The 16,656-nt window shown below is 36.5% G+C and overlaps 1 protein-coding gene across 3 annotated transcripts in view; it reads left to right on the top strand.

Annotated features, from left to right (window-relative positions):
* The window catches only part of dph6 (diphthamine biosynthesis 6), a 198,813-nt gene that overhangs the window by 117,530 nt on the left and 64,627 nt on the right, over positions 1-16,656 (top strand). The window lies entirely within an intron of this gene.

Genomic DNA, 16,656 nt, shown 5'->3' with positions numbered 1-16,656 from the left:
ATTAAGAAAAAAAATGAATAAAACTCGGACGAATATATACATTCAACATACAGTACATAAGTACTGTATTTGTTTATTATGACAATAAATCCTCAAGATGGTGTTTACATTATTAACATTCTTTCTGTGAGAGGGATCCACGGATAGAAAGACTTGTGACTTTGTATATTGTGACTAAATATTGCCATCTAGTGTATTTAAGCTTTCAGTATATGATACTGCAGCCATTCAACCCAAATGCATGATGGGAAGTGGACCCATGACTGTACGTAGTGCTACCAATTCATATATCTTCTCTGCGTTGGGGAAAAACATAAGGTGTTAAGAAAAAGATCAATTGCTACCTTGCTTCCCCACATTGCTTCTCATGATATTTCTAATCGTAGGGAGAGGGATTGTAAGGCTTTAGCCTATTAATAAAAGGCTCCAAAGGCTGCCAAAATTCACTCTACTCATTTTACGCTGCCTTTTATCTCTCTAAATGGGTAAAACGGCGCCATTACAGATTGAGCGCGACAATGCGTGAGTGGGTTGTGCAACGCATGCATTAATTGCGTTAAATATTTAACGTGATACTTTTTTTTTTTTAAATTAATTACCGCCGTTAGGGTTCTTAAGCCTAAACTAAAGACTCTGGATGAGTGTAACATATTACGTCTCTAACGTTAAATACGTTTAGAAAACGATTTAATTAAAAATTATACAGTACTGTGCAAAAGTTTTAGGCAGGACACCTGCCTAAAACTTTTGCACAGTACTGTATATATATATTTTTTATTGTTAAATTTATTAGGATCATGGAAGCTTCCACTTGGGGAAAATATATACATACAGTATATCCTGTATGTACATAATATAATAAAAATATGCAGTGCTGTATATATTTTTTTTTTTTTTTTTTTTTTTTAAAGGCATGGCCGATTCCGATACTTTGAAAATGACGTGATCGGATCGATCGGGACATCTCTAATTCATTATTTAGTTTATAGGTATATTAGACGTTTTTGTGGCAATATGTGTTTAAACCATTAGATAAGAGCATTGTTTAAAAAAAAAAAAAAAATTAACTTTAGCATTTTATAGCATTTAAGCTAGCGGACTTTTGCTATATATGTTTGCCAGCTGTTCTTTTGTTGCACTTAGATCCTCATCTATTTATTTTTTTTACCATTTAAGGCTCAGCTCAGGTATTTAATTTTATATGTTCCTTATCCGATTACTCAATTATTCAAACTAATTTATCGATATATCGACTACTAAAATAATCAATAGCTGCATATAAATATAATTAAAACCTGTCAACCACACATTTGGGCATCACATTTTGGCTCATGTAGGCCACAATGGTATTATGCCAAATGTTAATCCTGTGGTATACAGATTGAGATGTCCATGTACTGTATGTCGACACCATGTATTTATGAGGCTGTTTTTTTTAATTACCAAAAGTAGTCACTTGCCCTACAAAGGGTTCATGGCATTTAAAATCAAACATAAAAACGAACCGAAATACCACGAGTAAATGAAAGTTTCTCTCACACACAAAATAATGTGATTGTGGGTAGTGAAGGTCAACATATTTGTAGTAGACTAGGCTCAGTTATCGTCATGAGAATTTTTTTTTAATGAACCACGTGCTTTTTATGTGTGTGTGTATATGCGTGCGTCAGAGTGGTGAGAGGTTCACAGACATGGCAAATTGTGTGTTTGCACCGCTGCCACTATCCGCCGTGACACTCCCGCTATCAACCACCGCAAACACCCAGTCAAAACACGTCAATTATTCCCATCTCACCCCCCCCCATGTGCCGGCAATTTGTATTGGCTCCCCCAGTCTAGGATGGTGATACATGCCTCTTTTTAGTCATACATGCAATAACTGCAGAGGAAATGCACAGATAAAAACATAGTCCGCTAACATCGCGGTTGTGAGAGGAGAGCGATATATGACCATCCCATTACTATGGTAACTAGCTGCTATATTCAGAGCTGCCTGCCTGTGTTTCTTCCCCGTGCAGTGACGAGAGCTGACAGGGCCCGAACTCACACATGCACAAAGACATGCTCGCACGCACGCAAGAAGGATGTTAAAGATCCTCCTTGTTAATATCAACCAATACGAGCGATTTGGGAGGGAAATGCACTTTATATTCAAGAAGAAATGTTAAATATATAATTTATATACATATAGAAAATGAAAATACATTCACACGCAGAGGATGTTGAAAATCATCTAAGTGGAATGTACACTAAAGATTAATCAAAAGGGGAGACCTGATATTTTTTGTTAGGAAAGGCATTTATTTTTTAAAGCAAATTTTCTTTAAAAAAATATCTATATATATATATATATGTATGTTTTTTTTTTTTTTAATTCCTAAACACTTTCATTCACACAGAGAGAATATGAAACATACCAAAATTGTCCAAAATTATAGGCACCCCTCCAATTCTGTCAGATAATGCTCAATTTCTCCCAGAAAATGATTGCAATTACAAATGCTTTGGTCGTAATATCTTCATTTATTTTTCTTGCAATGAAAAAACGCAAAAGAGAATGGGAAAAAATTAAATCATTACCATTTTACACAAAACTCCCAAAATGGGCTGTACAAATGTATTGGCACCCTTTTAAATAATCTCTAATTTGTGTAATTAAAAGCACCTGTTACTTACCTGTGGCACATAACAGGTGGTGGCAATAACTAAATCACACTTGCAGCCAGTTATAATGGATTAAAGTTGACTCAACCTCTGTCCTGTGTCCTTGTGTGTACCACATTGAGCAGAGCGAAAAGAAAGAAGACCACAGAACTATCTTAGGACTTGTTAAGCAAATTGTTAAGAATCATGGGCAATTTCAAGGCTACAAGTCCATCTCCAAAGACCTGAAGGTTCCTTTGTCTACCGTGCGCAGTTTCATCAATAAGTGTAAAGCCCATGGCACTGTGGCTAACCTCCTTAGATGTGGACGGAAAATAAAAATTGATGAGGGATTTCAACGAAAAATTGTGCGGATGGTGGATAAAGAACCTCGACTAACATCCAAACAAGTTCAAGCTGTCCTGCAGTCCGAGGGTACAACAGTGTCAACCCGTACTATCCGTCGGCGTTTTAATGAAAAGGGACTCTATGGTAGGATACCCAGGAAGACCCTACTTCTGACCCAGAGACATAAAAAAGCCAAGCTGGATTTTGCCAAAACTTACCTGAGAAAGCCAAAAACGTTTTGGAAGAATGTTCTCTGGTCAGATATAACAAAAGTTGAGCTTTTTGGGAAAAGGCAACATAGAGTTTACAGGAAATAAAAAACGAGTCCCTCAAAGAGAAGAACACGGTCCCCACAGTCACACATGTTGGCGGTTCCCTGATGTTTTGGGGTTGCTCTGCTACCTCTGGCACTGGACTGCTTGACCGTGTGGATGGCATTATTAAGTCTGAAGACTACAAACAAATTTTGCAGCATGATGTATTGCCCAGTGTGAGAAAGCTGGGTCTCCCTCAGAGGTCATGGGTCTTCCAGCAGGACAATGACCCAAAACACACTTCAAAATGTACTAGAAAATGGTTTGAGAGAAAGCACTGGATACTTCTAAAGTGGCCAGCAATGAGTCCAGACCTGAATCCCATAGCACACCTGTGGAGAGATCTGAAAATGGCACCCTTTAAATCTTAGTCAAAGAAGAGTGGTCTAAAATTCCAGCAGAGCATTGTAAGAAACTCATTAATGGATACCGGAAGGTTGTTCGCAGTTATTTTGTCTGAAGGTTGTGCTACTAAGTTTTAGGCTGTGGGTGCCAATACTTTTGTCCAGCACATTTTGAAGTTATGTGTAAAATGATAATGATTTTTTTTTTTCCCATTCTCTTTTGTGTTTTTTCATTGCAAGCAAAATAAATGAAGATATTACGACCAAAGCATTTGTAATTGCAATCATTTTCTGGGTGAAATTGAGCATTATCCAACAGAATTGCAGGAGTGCCAATATTTTTGGCCAGCAGTGTATTTGGCGGAAAACACTCAATTTACTTGAAGTTCCGCTCTGAGACGCCCAATTTGGCAAAATTTCAAAATTTTTCTATATGCATGTGTGATACATCACTGGAAAGCTTAAAATCTTTATTTTCTGTGGGAAGAAATTTTTGAACAGGAGAGCATTTTTTGACATTTTTGAGACATTTGAAATTTTCTTTAAGTTTCTCATTCAAAAAAGGGTTTTCGACACCCATCCTGGTACATAATAAATAACGAACACTTCAAGATGATCCCTTTTTTTCTACTCAAGTCTTTGATAATTAATATGCTTGCACAAGACTTGGGTGGATGTACAATAATAAAGGAAATTGGTATTTGAGTAAATGTAGATTTAATTTAGCCCTGAGTTTTATTTTGTAAATAAACATGGTTAAACTGGGAGTTAGCTGTATAGGTAATGATAACTTTACTGCCTACAACTTTTGATTTGGCTTGATTTTAATCTGTGCAAAGAAAAAACATTTCCAGGGGAATTTTAGGGGTTGAATTCCTATACAATAACATTTAAATTTTTGCACTCGGCTTTTAAAATATTTTTTCAATTTTGATTAAAGGATGTGAATGTGAGATACACAGAATTAAAGGCTCCATATGCATAAAGGGAACATATAAATGTGAGTATGTAACACTATCTATTGAATGTATTTTGCCTTGGATCCGAGGACCTAGGCTTTTTTTTTTAATTTAAGCATCTAATGTATGTAATACTTTGATATCATCCCATAATAAGCAATCCAAATGGCAACAAGCGTCGAAAAGGTAATGGAAAGCACGCTAGTCAGTTAGCCGGCTGTGTCCATAATTCTTGCGCTGGCGTTCAACTGCAATTAATGTCTTTTTGTGTCTTTCCGGTAACTCGAGGTGAGTGCATGAGAGAGCGTAATTAAAAACACCATGATTTTAACGAGATATTATCTTGTTTCCATCCCGAAACTCCGTGTAGCATGTATCACCGAGTGTCAAGACACAGCTATGAATGGCCACAGCCGGACTTTGTGGGGATTTTATGGGTGAAACAGGGTAATACAGCTGAAACGAATCCTCGAGCAACTCGAGTAACTCGAGTTTAAAAACTGATTCGAGTAATTTTATTCACCTCGAGGAATCGTTTAATTTTGCCAGCTCTAAGCATCACGTTTTGCCCGGACTACTTTTAATGCGGGACGACGCGCTGACGTCACGTGCGTAGAGGAAGACGCAATTAAAACATTTTTAAAAAACTTACCGCAGCCGACAGCCGCTACAAACTACGCCGACGTTGCTAAAAACTACGCCCGCATGATGCTAGTGTGGTAGCAGCTAGTGTCCAATGCGTCTCATAGATATCGCATGCATTTAGGACTAGGTGCGAAATGACAGACTCGGCCGCGTCTGGGCAGCGTTAGTAAACAACCGCCATCTTTAAGCAGTAGACTTCTCATCGCTAATAAATATAACGTTACTGTCAGGCGCTCACGTAACGTTACCCTTTCGGAGGGCTAGGTTTCTATTGATTATGACCACTGTCGATGCGTGGCTAACGTGTGTTACATACAGGCTTTATTTAATCTGTAAAAACACAGCGCTGTAGAGTGATGAGGGTGCAAAATTAAAACAATAAAGCTAACTGTCAGTTTTAGCTCAGTATTTATTGCTGAATAAAACACCCAAGTAGCACTGGTCCCTAATGTGCTCCAATACAGCAGGTATCATACATTGATTTTGAACACTGCAAAAACTCAAAATCCTATCAGTACTTACGGTTTAGACTAACTTAAAACTTCACTAGAACTTAAAAATAGCTTGACACAAATGGAATTTAAATTAGCTTTCAAGTGATGTGTGTTATCAAGCGTAATTACATTTTTAGGTAAGAAATATGTTTTCTTTTATAAGATCTAGAAGTTTTTTGAGTGAAAGCAGTGATTTTTTTTCTAATCACAACAATGTACATCGAAAATAAAGACATTGATTGACTGAACATGGTTCAATATTAGATTAAATGTCTTTTTTTCCTCATGTATATTTATAATTGCTCTTTACTTTAAAAAAAAACACGATGTTTTATCCGTTTACTCGATTAATCGATAGTATTTTCAGTCGATTAATAAAATATTCGATAGCTGCAGCCCTACACAGTAATATAACAAGGGTCGCGATGCAGAAGTCAAAGACAACAAGGAGTGATCGAGATTTTCTTTTCAAATATTTACCCTCTAAAACGTTTTTCCCCCCCAATTTTTCTTTGTATCGATTATTTATCATCTAAAATATCGGGGAAAATGCAACAGTAACAAAAAAATACAATTCAGCAATAGTTATGAGGTAGATATGAGTAGTTATGAGATTTTTTTTTCTCATTGTGACGTAATTTGTTTTGTTTTTTTAAGTCGCTTTTTTTTTTTTAAAGCTAAATATTGGGCATTAATTAATTACAATTCTTTTGGCTTAAAATACATGAGTTTATTTTAAAGAGGGGTGCAAGAGCAGAAACTGCTTTTTCAGCCTTGTGTGTGTTTTCCACCATATACATACAAAAATGTGAAAACCAACATCTAATATTTGGTTGGGTAGCTAATAGAAACCAACTAATAGAGAGGCCCAACATCTAACTGGGAACATTTTAAATAATATTTCAAATTGAGTTTGGGTAGTCGAGTAGATACTAAACTTTGGAATAAAATCTCTCACGGAGGCTGTTGAAGATACTCCTCGTGAACTTTAAAATGCCACCAATGCAGGCCAAAGAAGGAGTCTAGCATGTATTATTAAGGGTGTAAGAAGCACCCTACCCTAAGAAAAAATATTAAATTGAATTAACATATTCATGGTCTGTGGATTTTATTTTTTAGTTTGTTTTGAGAGCAGAAGATTAATGAAAGAGGAGCATCAAATGACTAGTAACTGTAACAGTGATGCTGCGTAGCCTTTTTTTTTGTATTTTAGGAATTTGCTCCAGCAGCAGATGATGTATGTGATTATTATGCCCCAGTTCTGCAATTTCTTAAGTTGCGCACATTAAAAGTGACAGTCGCTGCCTCTGGTTAGAAATGATTATTACATCCACATGCAACAATATGCCAGCATTTCCATTTTTTTTAGCGGCAACACAGACGACTCAGACAAGATTAGCGTTTACTTTACATTTGAGGGTTTTTTTTGGTTTTTTTTTTTGGAGCGGGGTAATGGTGGTGTTATGGGGGAGCTTTACTTGATCATACATTGGACAGAGTGGCAATTCATTTGAGTGGGAACTTTTAAGATGAGTTTCATTTGTTTCTAAAATGCTGTTAATGTTGTAATTAGAGCATCATTTGCGGAACTAAAAAAAATGTTTAATACATTGTATTTTCATGTTTAACCCTTTATTGCCAAATGTATCACATTTGATACACCTAAAATTTCATGATTTTGACACTAATTCCGAATTTGGATATTTCTTTTTGGAAAAAAAATGATGGATGCAAGTCAACACATGCATCTGCAGGTTCCATGAAAAAGAAAAAAAAACAGGATTTAGCAAGGGTTGTAGATATTAGAGTGCTTATTACACATATTCATTTTGACTTTTCTTGTTATAAATTTGAAAAGAAGGTTTCAATAGGACATATTTTTCAAATTTTGGGATTCTCTGATAATTGGTTCATGTTGCAGGTCTTAAAGGGTTAAGCATGCGGTCTTTTAATGCACATATCTTATTTATGTTATGGGATGTATCATTATGGGCTGTCTAGGCCTCGTAGCTTAAGAAGGAAAAAATGTTCGGCAGGACATTTCATTTTAGAATGCTAAAGTTTTGGAGATATTTCATGCCTCTTGTAATATTTTTTTTTTCTTTTAGTTTTTTTTTTAACTACGGTATTTGAATTTGAATGACAATTTAGATATTTAAAAATTAAATATTTTGAATTTAAGGCAGTCGTTTAAAATGTAAATAAAGCGAACAGATGAAGATAAGAATTTTGTTTAATATATATATTTTTTTTTCAATTTTTTTTGTTCTGATTTTTTTTACGATTTGTAGTGCTCTTGCCAATGATATATTCAGTCGAACCATGGCTGATGTAATGTTGAACATTGCAGTTCTTGTCAAACAAAAGCATAAGAAACAGTATTTCATCTGTCATTCTCCACTTATGTTTCAGTGTGTTTGTTATTTAATTCTTATTTTTGTTCTTTTAATATAAAATTGAAGTGTAACATAAAAATCAATTTTGTATTATATTCAATTTCAGTTTTTTTTAAATCTTTGGTGTAACTAACTGCACTAAAAATGTTTCACTAACATTTTTACTGCAATGTATTGTACATTATATTTTATCTTTTTAAAATTATAACAATTGTGAAACCTAATAACCAATCCACATTATTCATATTGAACATTTTCAACTATATTTATTGACATTTTTTGTGTTGTCAATACAACAGTTGTTATTTTTTTTATGACAAATGAATACTGGCGATACTTGTGTAGCGTTTTTCAGCAGTACGGCCCACAAACAACGATTTACAGCTTTCCCAATATTACTGCAGTTCACTACTGGAATTTGTACTTTATTAAAATGAACATTTTGACTTTGGGCAACGAAAGAAACGTTTTTGTCAGTCTTTGACTTTTGAGGCCTTGTCTTTTCATGCAGCCATACTGCCATCTGTCGAGGCTAGGTGGTAGTACATCCTTATGTGTGTTTGATTTTACGGTTTTATTTTGTCCAAAATTCGTCCAGATAATCAATAATGCTCAACAAAAGTCTGCTGTCTTGCAAGAGGTATGCTTGGAGTGAACATTTCAAATTCTGTGTATTGTAAACGAATATAACTGCACAAGAAAATGATATTATTGGACTGAAGGAAAAGAAGTGGGTAAATGGAAGACAGTTTGGGGGGGGTGCAGGGTTGGGGGCTGCCGTTTCATCATCATTCAATCAGACAAACATGCCCCTCAAGCCCAAATGGCGAGACCCTCTGCGATTCTCTCGAATTAGGGAGATTAGCGGCAAAGCGCGTAATGCAGGATGATGGAATTTGTCATCATTTGCATTGTCCTGGAAAGATCGGGCTTGATAGAGCGATGCGTGGCGGTGCTTGTCATGTCCCCACGGGCAGGTCACACACACGCACACACACACAGCGAGGGAGGCTTGGCAGAAATGATTTTTGCGATATGTGCATCAGTCGTAAAAAGCCTCACAACCAATTTGTCAAAAGATCGGAGGTGGCGACAGTTGAAGGCAGTCAGGGCCATTTGCCTAACACCATGAAAAAGCATGCCCTTCCATCAGTCTGGCCCCAGTCATGTTTTAGCTTTATTTATTTCCAGTATGGGAATCACAGAGTAACTCACGATAGAATATTATTGCCACTGAGTTTTGTCATGCTATTTGAAGAAAACTAAGTGATAGATAGCATTTTCGGAATTACAGATATGACTCGACTTGTAACTCATGATACAATAGTGCCGTTTTAGTCTACAGAGATAAGTGCCACATTGTAAGGAAACTACATGTCGTGCATGACAACTTGACATTAGAGGTTGCAATCATGGTAGATTTGTATCACAGTACAGCAATGATTTAGTGGAAGGAAACAATGTATGATAAAAAAAAATTTTTTTAAATCACATCATTAGAATCGACGCGCATCATATTTTAATACTTATTACACTATTATTAGATTGTAGTTGGAATAAAATTTGTTTTGCCGAGTGAAAAGTTTTTTGTAATATGAAGCGAGACTGGACGAAATGGGACAGGAGACTTAAATTAGGGCTGCAGTTATCGACTATTTTAGTAATCGAATATTCAACTGAAAATTCCATTGATTAATCGAGTAATCGGATAAAACTTTTTTTATTCTCTTTAGGTAAAGGGCAGTTATAAATATACATGAGAAAAAAAAGAGATTTCACCTAATATTAAATTATTTTTAGACAATTGCCACGTTTACATGGAGCCAAATATTCCAATTACAATCGGAATATTTGTTCAAACCGAATAAATGTGTTCCATATAAACACCTCATTCAGAATGAACAGGCCCAAACCGAATGGAATTTCATTCCGATTCACAGGGGTGGAATATTCCTTTTCCCAAACCGATTAGAAGTAAAATTGTATCATGTAAACAGGGAAGCGGAATGGTGTCTGGTTGCGTTCTTTCTGCGCATGCTCCGCACTGACGTGGTGACGTCACTCGGTGACGTAAGTAACGTCACTTGCAACATGGCTTCCAAGCACACGCACAGCGCACCCACACAACTTTTTAAATGAACGGCGTATCATTCTGAAGTTTTGTTTCCACTCGAAAAGTTAAAACAGCAGCTGATCTCACGATCGATCTCCATGTTTTGCAACGTGACGCTTTGTTTTGATTAATCTGCGCATGTCAGACGGCAGTTGTCAAACGTCCTTTCGGAATAAAGGCAGTCACATGTAAACGCTGGATCGGAATAGATGAAGTGACATGTAAACAGCTGATGTGAAATTTCCATTCGGAATGATTTGAATCGGTATGAATAAAAGTCAGCATGTAAACGTGGCTAATGAATGCCTTTATTATACATTGTTGAAAATAGCCAACAAATGCATCTCAGATGTGACTAGACAAAAAACAAATTCACTGCTTTCACTCAAAAAGCGTATTTAAATCTTTTTTTTTTTTTTTTTTAATTCTTATTTCTTACCTAAAAATAAGTCACGGTATTGCAACCACAGCCAGGGGTGAAAGTGGCTAGAATTTCTTGCCGGAACTCCCCGACGTGAAGGTCGCCACGGAGTCAGATTTTTTTTTTTTTTTTTTCCCTGAAACTAGTGAAATGCAAAGAAAACTGTTTTGGCACAGTTATTTCTACAGTATAACACATACAAAAAGTGATTTTCATTCAAAATTGTATTTTTTCAATGATTTGCAAAGTAAAACTTAACAAAAACAGCAATAACCCCAACCTCCAGCTCCTAATTTTTTATTTTCCCTCATTTCCTCACATAGTAAATGCCAAATTTCAATTTTAACTACTTAAGAACATAGGATGTATATTAAAATTGAAGTTAATGTAAACATTTATTTTAAATAATAGTTATAAGTAACATACATTCAGAAAAATAAGTACAAATGACTTATATTATTATGCAGACTGAAATGGAATATATTTTGAAGATTGCTCAAGCATTGACTTTTTAAAATTATAACAACAAATACAAGTCCAAAGTGCACACTGACAGCGAAGATGTTCTGAACCTCCCCATCAGAGCAAATAAAACTAAATATAATACATAAGCCTCCTCAACTCTTTCCTTGCTCTTAAAGATTTGATCCATTTTCTGTAGCATTGCCCTTTTTTGTCGCATCACTTCAACAAATCTTTTTTTTTTCTGTTCCAGAAAACATGGACATTTGAACCAATCAGAGCTAACTATCTCTGCTGATCACATGTCAGTATGTCAGCCAATTGAACGGATAAATGAGTCCAGGCGTTTTGCTTTGCTGCTTTGCATACCCACATTGATGTGACTCATCATCGTCAGACTCTGATAACTCTAGCAGCTGGGGAAACCTCCATGCCGTCCGTGAAATAAAATAAATCATAAATATCAGTGGAAACAGATTACGCGACACAAGCACTTCATTATGCTTGTTGTTAACACTTGTGTATGTAAATCTGATGTTGGTAGATTGTTTTTTTCTTGGAGATGAAATGCATGTGTGGCAGCTTAGCATTTTTTTTTTTTTACATAGCGTTTTGACAGTTGCCGTCATATTTTTGGAATCACAGCACCGTGTACCGGAACAGCATTCCAGCCCTGAATCTTATACTGGAACTGCGTTCCTGACCGTTCTGGCCCACTTTCACCCCTGACTACAGGTCTAAAATGTGTTACTTTGAGAGATCTGGATTGAAAGAAAATTCTCCATTGAACAGGATTTTTATTTTTCAATACATATTGAAACAAATTGGAACATAAGTATAATGTTAAGTTAAAATAAATTAGAAAAATAAAGAAATATTCCAAATTAAAATAAATGCAGTCCTTTAGGTGAGCCTAAACCCACAGCAACAACTCAACATTATTACCATCAGATCAGAAATAATTTAATTATTTTCCATATAAAGCACGTAAGACTCGTATCATGTTTACATGATACACACACTCTTTCTCAACACAGACAGTTGTCAGAGAGAAAAAAACACATGTTTTACAGCCGCTAGACAAACAAAACACGCTCATAGCTGGTGTAAACCATTCATGACAGTAGTGCTGCAACGATTAATCGATTAACTCGAGTATTCGATTAGGAAAAAAATATTCAAATTAAATTTTCTTGCTTCGAGTATTCGTTTAATTAAAGTGGCGTTGTAATGGTTTATTTTGAAAGTGTTTGCATTTCGTTTTATTGATTAGGGTGGATACACTACCCTTTGGTTTGCCTCTTTTCACATGGCTGAATCCAACTGCGCCCCGTTAAGACCAACGTAAGCTAAGTTTTTGTTTGAGCTAATGTTTTTTATTGCAATCACAATTTAGTTTATAGGTATATTTAGCCGTTTTTTGTGGGCATGTGTCTGAACCATTTGTTAAGAGCATTGTTAAAAAAAAAAAAAAACTTTAGCATTTTATAGCATTTAAGCTAGCAGACTCTTTCTATGTAAGTTAGCCAATTGTTCTTTTGTTGTACATAGATCCTCATTTAAAAAAATATAGATAGATAGATAGATAGATAGATAGATAGATAGATAGATAGATAGATAGATAGATAGATAGATAGATAGATAGATAGATAGATAGATAGATAGATAGATAGATAGATAGATAGATAGATAGATATAGATATTAGGGCTGCAGCTATCGAATATTTTAGTAATCGAGTAATCGACTGAAAATTCTATCGATTAATCGAGTAATCGGATAAAACAAATATATTTTTAGGTGAAGAGCAATTATAGATATACATGAGAAAACAAGACATTTTATCATTTTCAGTCAATCAATGTCTTTATTTTTTATGTATATTGTTGAAAACAGCGAACAATTGCATCTCAGATGTAACTAGAATTTAAAAAAAAAAAGACTAATTCACTGCTTTCACTCAAAAAACCTTTAGATCTTATTTTAAAAGTATATATATATATGTGTATATATATATACACACACCTAAAAATGCCTTTACGCTTGATAACACACATCACTTAAAAGTTAGGATTTTCCCCCACGTTTTTCAATTGAATTTCTATTTGTGTCAAGCCATTTTTAAGTTCTAGTTAAGGTCCTGATAGGATTTTGAGTTTTTGCACTGTTCAAAATAAATGTATGATACAGGCTGTATTGGAGCACATTAGGGACTAGTGCTACTTGGTGTTTTATCCAGCAATGACTACTGAGCTAAAATTGATAGTTAGCATTATTGAGTTTTTATTTGACACCCTTATCACTCCACAACGCTATGTTATGTTAAAGCCTGTATGTAAGACACGTTAGCCACGCATCGAAAGTGGTTTTAATTGATTGAAACCTAGCCCTCCGCAGGGCTAACGTAAGATGAGCTAGTAGTGACAGTAACGTTAATCTTATATATTAGCGCTTAGCGCTCTTTATTAGCGCTTAGCGCTCTACTGCTTTAAGATGGCGGCTGTTTGCTAACGCTGCCCAGACGCGGCCTAGTCTGTCATTGCGCATCTAGTTCAATATACATGTGATCTCTATGAGACTCACCAGACGCTAGCTGCAACTAATGTAGCATGTGCGGGCTAGTATTTAGCAACGTCGGCGTCGTTTGTAGCGGTTGTCGGCTGCAGTAAGTTTTTTTTTTTGCTTCTTCCTCTACGCACGTGACATCAGCGCGTTGTCCCGCATTAAAAGTAGTCCGAGCAAAACGTGATGCTTAGAGCTGTCAAAATAAACGATTACTCAAGGTGAATAAAACTACTCGGATCAGTTTTTAAACTCGAGTTGCTCGAGTTGCTCGAGTATTCGTTTCAGCTCTAATAGATATAGATATATACCGTTTGAGGCTAAGCTCAAGTATTTGAATTTTTCATGTTCCTTATCCGATTACTCGATTATTCGAACTAACTAGTCCATCGATTAATCGACTACTAAAAAATGTGATAGCTGCAGCCCTACATGACAGTGTTTACTAACCTTGAATTTTGTATAAATGCGAAATCATATTGGAGGTGTTGCCTCCTCGGCGGCCACCCTCCGTAAACATTTTTTTCATGTCGTCATGCAAGTCTGTAACTTTTCTGTAGCCGAACTATCCCCATAGCAGCGATTTTGCTTTCTTCGATGGGGGTAAAAGTTCAGGAGTTTCACCTCCTCCAGCCATCGTGTAGCACAGCTGACTCATTGACACTGAGCAACAACCGGTGAGGCAGTGTTGAGCCTTGCAGCTGCAAGCCAGGGATTTCTCCCTGCAATTTTGGGACATAAAAATTAGGTAATACCGTAGGGAAGGCATGACGGAATTTTTTTTGTGGTTTTGAAACCTTGACGTTTTCATACCGCGGTTTACCTTGAATAGGTAATCGGCACGTCTCGTATCAAGTTATTTTTAAGTTCTAGGTTCTACATGGTAAGTTTTAAGTTTAAGTCTATATTGTAAATCCTGATAGGATTTTGTTTTTGCAGTGTTCAAAATAAATGTATGATACCTGCTGTATTGCAGCACATTTAGCACCCGTGTTATGTGGTGTTTTATCCATCAATGACTTGCAAGCTAAAATTGACAGTTAGCTTTATTATGTTATTATTTTTACACCCTCAACACTCGACAGCGCTGTGTTTTTACAGATTAAATAAAGCCTGTATGAGACACGTTAGCCACGTATCGACAGTAGTCATAAGTAATAGAAACCTAGCCCTCTGCAAGGCTAGCGTTACGTTAGCAAGGTACAGTAACGTTAATCTTATTTATTAGCGCTACGTTAACTGAATTTTACCTGGTCCTCAGTATCGCTCCTCCGCTCTCGAAGTAAATGGGGTGCCTTCTGTGGAGCGGGGGCTCGGCGGGCGGGTCGCGAGGTGGCGCCTGGCCAGGTTTCAGAGGCGATCATCGGTCGTGGGGTCCAGCCGGGGGGGGATAGCGTCTGCAGGGCCGCGGGTAGCCGGGGCCGGACGGGGGAAGTTTTATGCAAGAGCTGTCTTACAGTGAATACATGAAACAGTGTTCGCATTGGTCTTCAGCTTGAAATGCTCCCTCACTTTTGACAATTTCTGCTTTTTCTTGGTGCCTTTCGCTTAGCTTTCGTCGGCTTCTTTGTCGTTACCTCTATATTCATGCGTGGTTGAAATAAAATACTGTATATCCGCCGCTTCTCTCTTCTTCCTGTACGCACGTTACAGCAGTGTGTTGTGCCGCATTTAAAAGTAGTCCGGGCAAAATGTCATGCTTAGAGCTGACAAGATTAAATGATATCTCGAGGCGGAGAAAATTCCTCGATCAATTTTTTAAATCCGGTTACTCGAATTATTCGTTTCAGCTCTAATTTAAATTATTATTTAATGTGTGTAACTCATTAACAGACAGACTTTCGGCTCTTGGGAAACGGCAGTGGTTTCAATTGCATGAATGACTTCACACCTACCTATGTAATGGCAAGATTACTATTTCAGCTTCTTGGCACCTCCATACTTCAATTATGTTCCTCAACAAATTACTTAACACGACATGCAACAAGTTGGAATCAGTGTTGTTTTTGGCAGCCCTTTTAATTTTCGTCTGAGTGTTTAGGACAATAATACTTATTAGTATTAGTATCATATTTTAGTCATCACAAAATGTGTTTGTCTTCGTCTAGTTTTTGTTGACGAAAACTTTGGACTAATTTCGTCTAGTTTTAGTCGACGTTCACGAAAAATGTTTTTGTCTGTAAAATTAAAAAATTTACTCCAAAAATAAATAAAGGTTCCTAACTACTTTATGTCGGATGAACATTGACAGACGAGTACATATTGTGGCGTCTAAAGGACAACGCCAACTTGTTGATTTACACACTCAGCAGGAAAACAGTACATTACAGTATTTTCAATTATTAAACCCACCTGGAAGCCACAAACTGTATGTAAAGAAAATTGTCCATGAGTTTAAGAGGACTTTCGCCATTAGCATTAGCTTATTTCTAACGCAAATGGTATGCTAACGCTCAGAAATGGGTAGTAACCAGTGTTATTAATAACGGCGTTAACAATATAACGGCGTTACTAATGGCGTTATTTTTTTCAGTAGTGGGTAATCTAATTAATTACTTTTCTCATCTTGGCAACGCTGTTACCGTTACTGAGGACGGAAAGGCATGCATTACTATGCGTTACTATATTGGTCGAAAAGTCTGAGGGAGACGGACTCACCGAGACAACAGAGCAGAGCAGGAGTAGGGAGGAGGCAAGAAAGTTGTGACGCCGAGCAAACGCGATGCTAGGTAGCTCCAATAATACATGTTGTAGCCGATAGCCTACAAACTACGCCCGCATGTTATGGTAGATATGGTAGACATGGTAGATATCACATGTACTATACATAGATATAACTAGATGCAAAATGACAGACATGGCACTAAATGAGTTAGTAGACAGCCGCCATCTTAAAGCAGTAGACTTTTTAGGACGGCTCTGTTGTAGAGAACCTTCCTAGCGAACCTAAGTAACTT

This window comes from Corythoichthys intestinalis, chromosome 15 (genome assembly GCF_030265065.1).
Source record: "Corythoichthys intestinalis isolate RoL2023-P3 chromosome 15, ASM3026506v1, whole genome shotgun sequence".
NCBI lineage: Eukaryota > Metazoa > Chordata > Actinopteri > Syngnathiformes > Syngnathidae > Corythoichthys > Corythoichthys intestinalis.
This window is presented reverse-complemented; position numbering and strand designations above follow the sequence as displayed.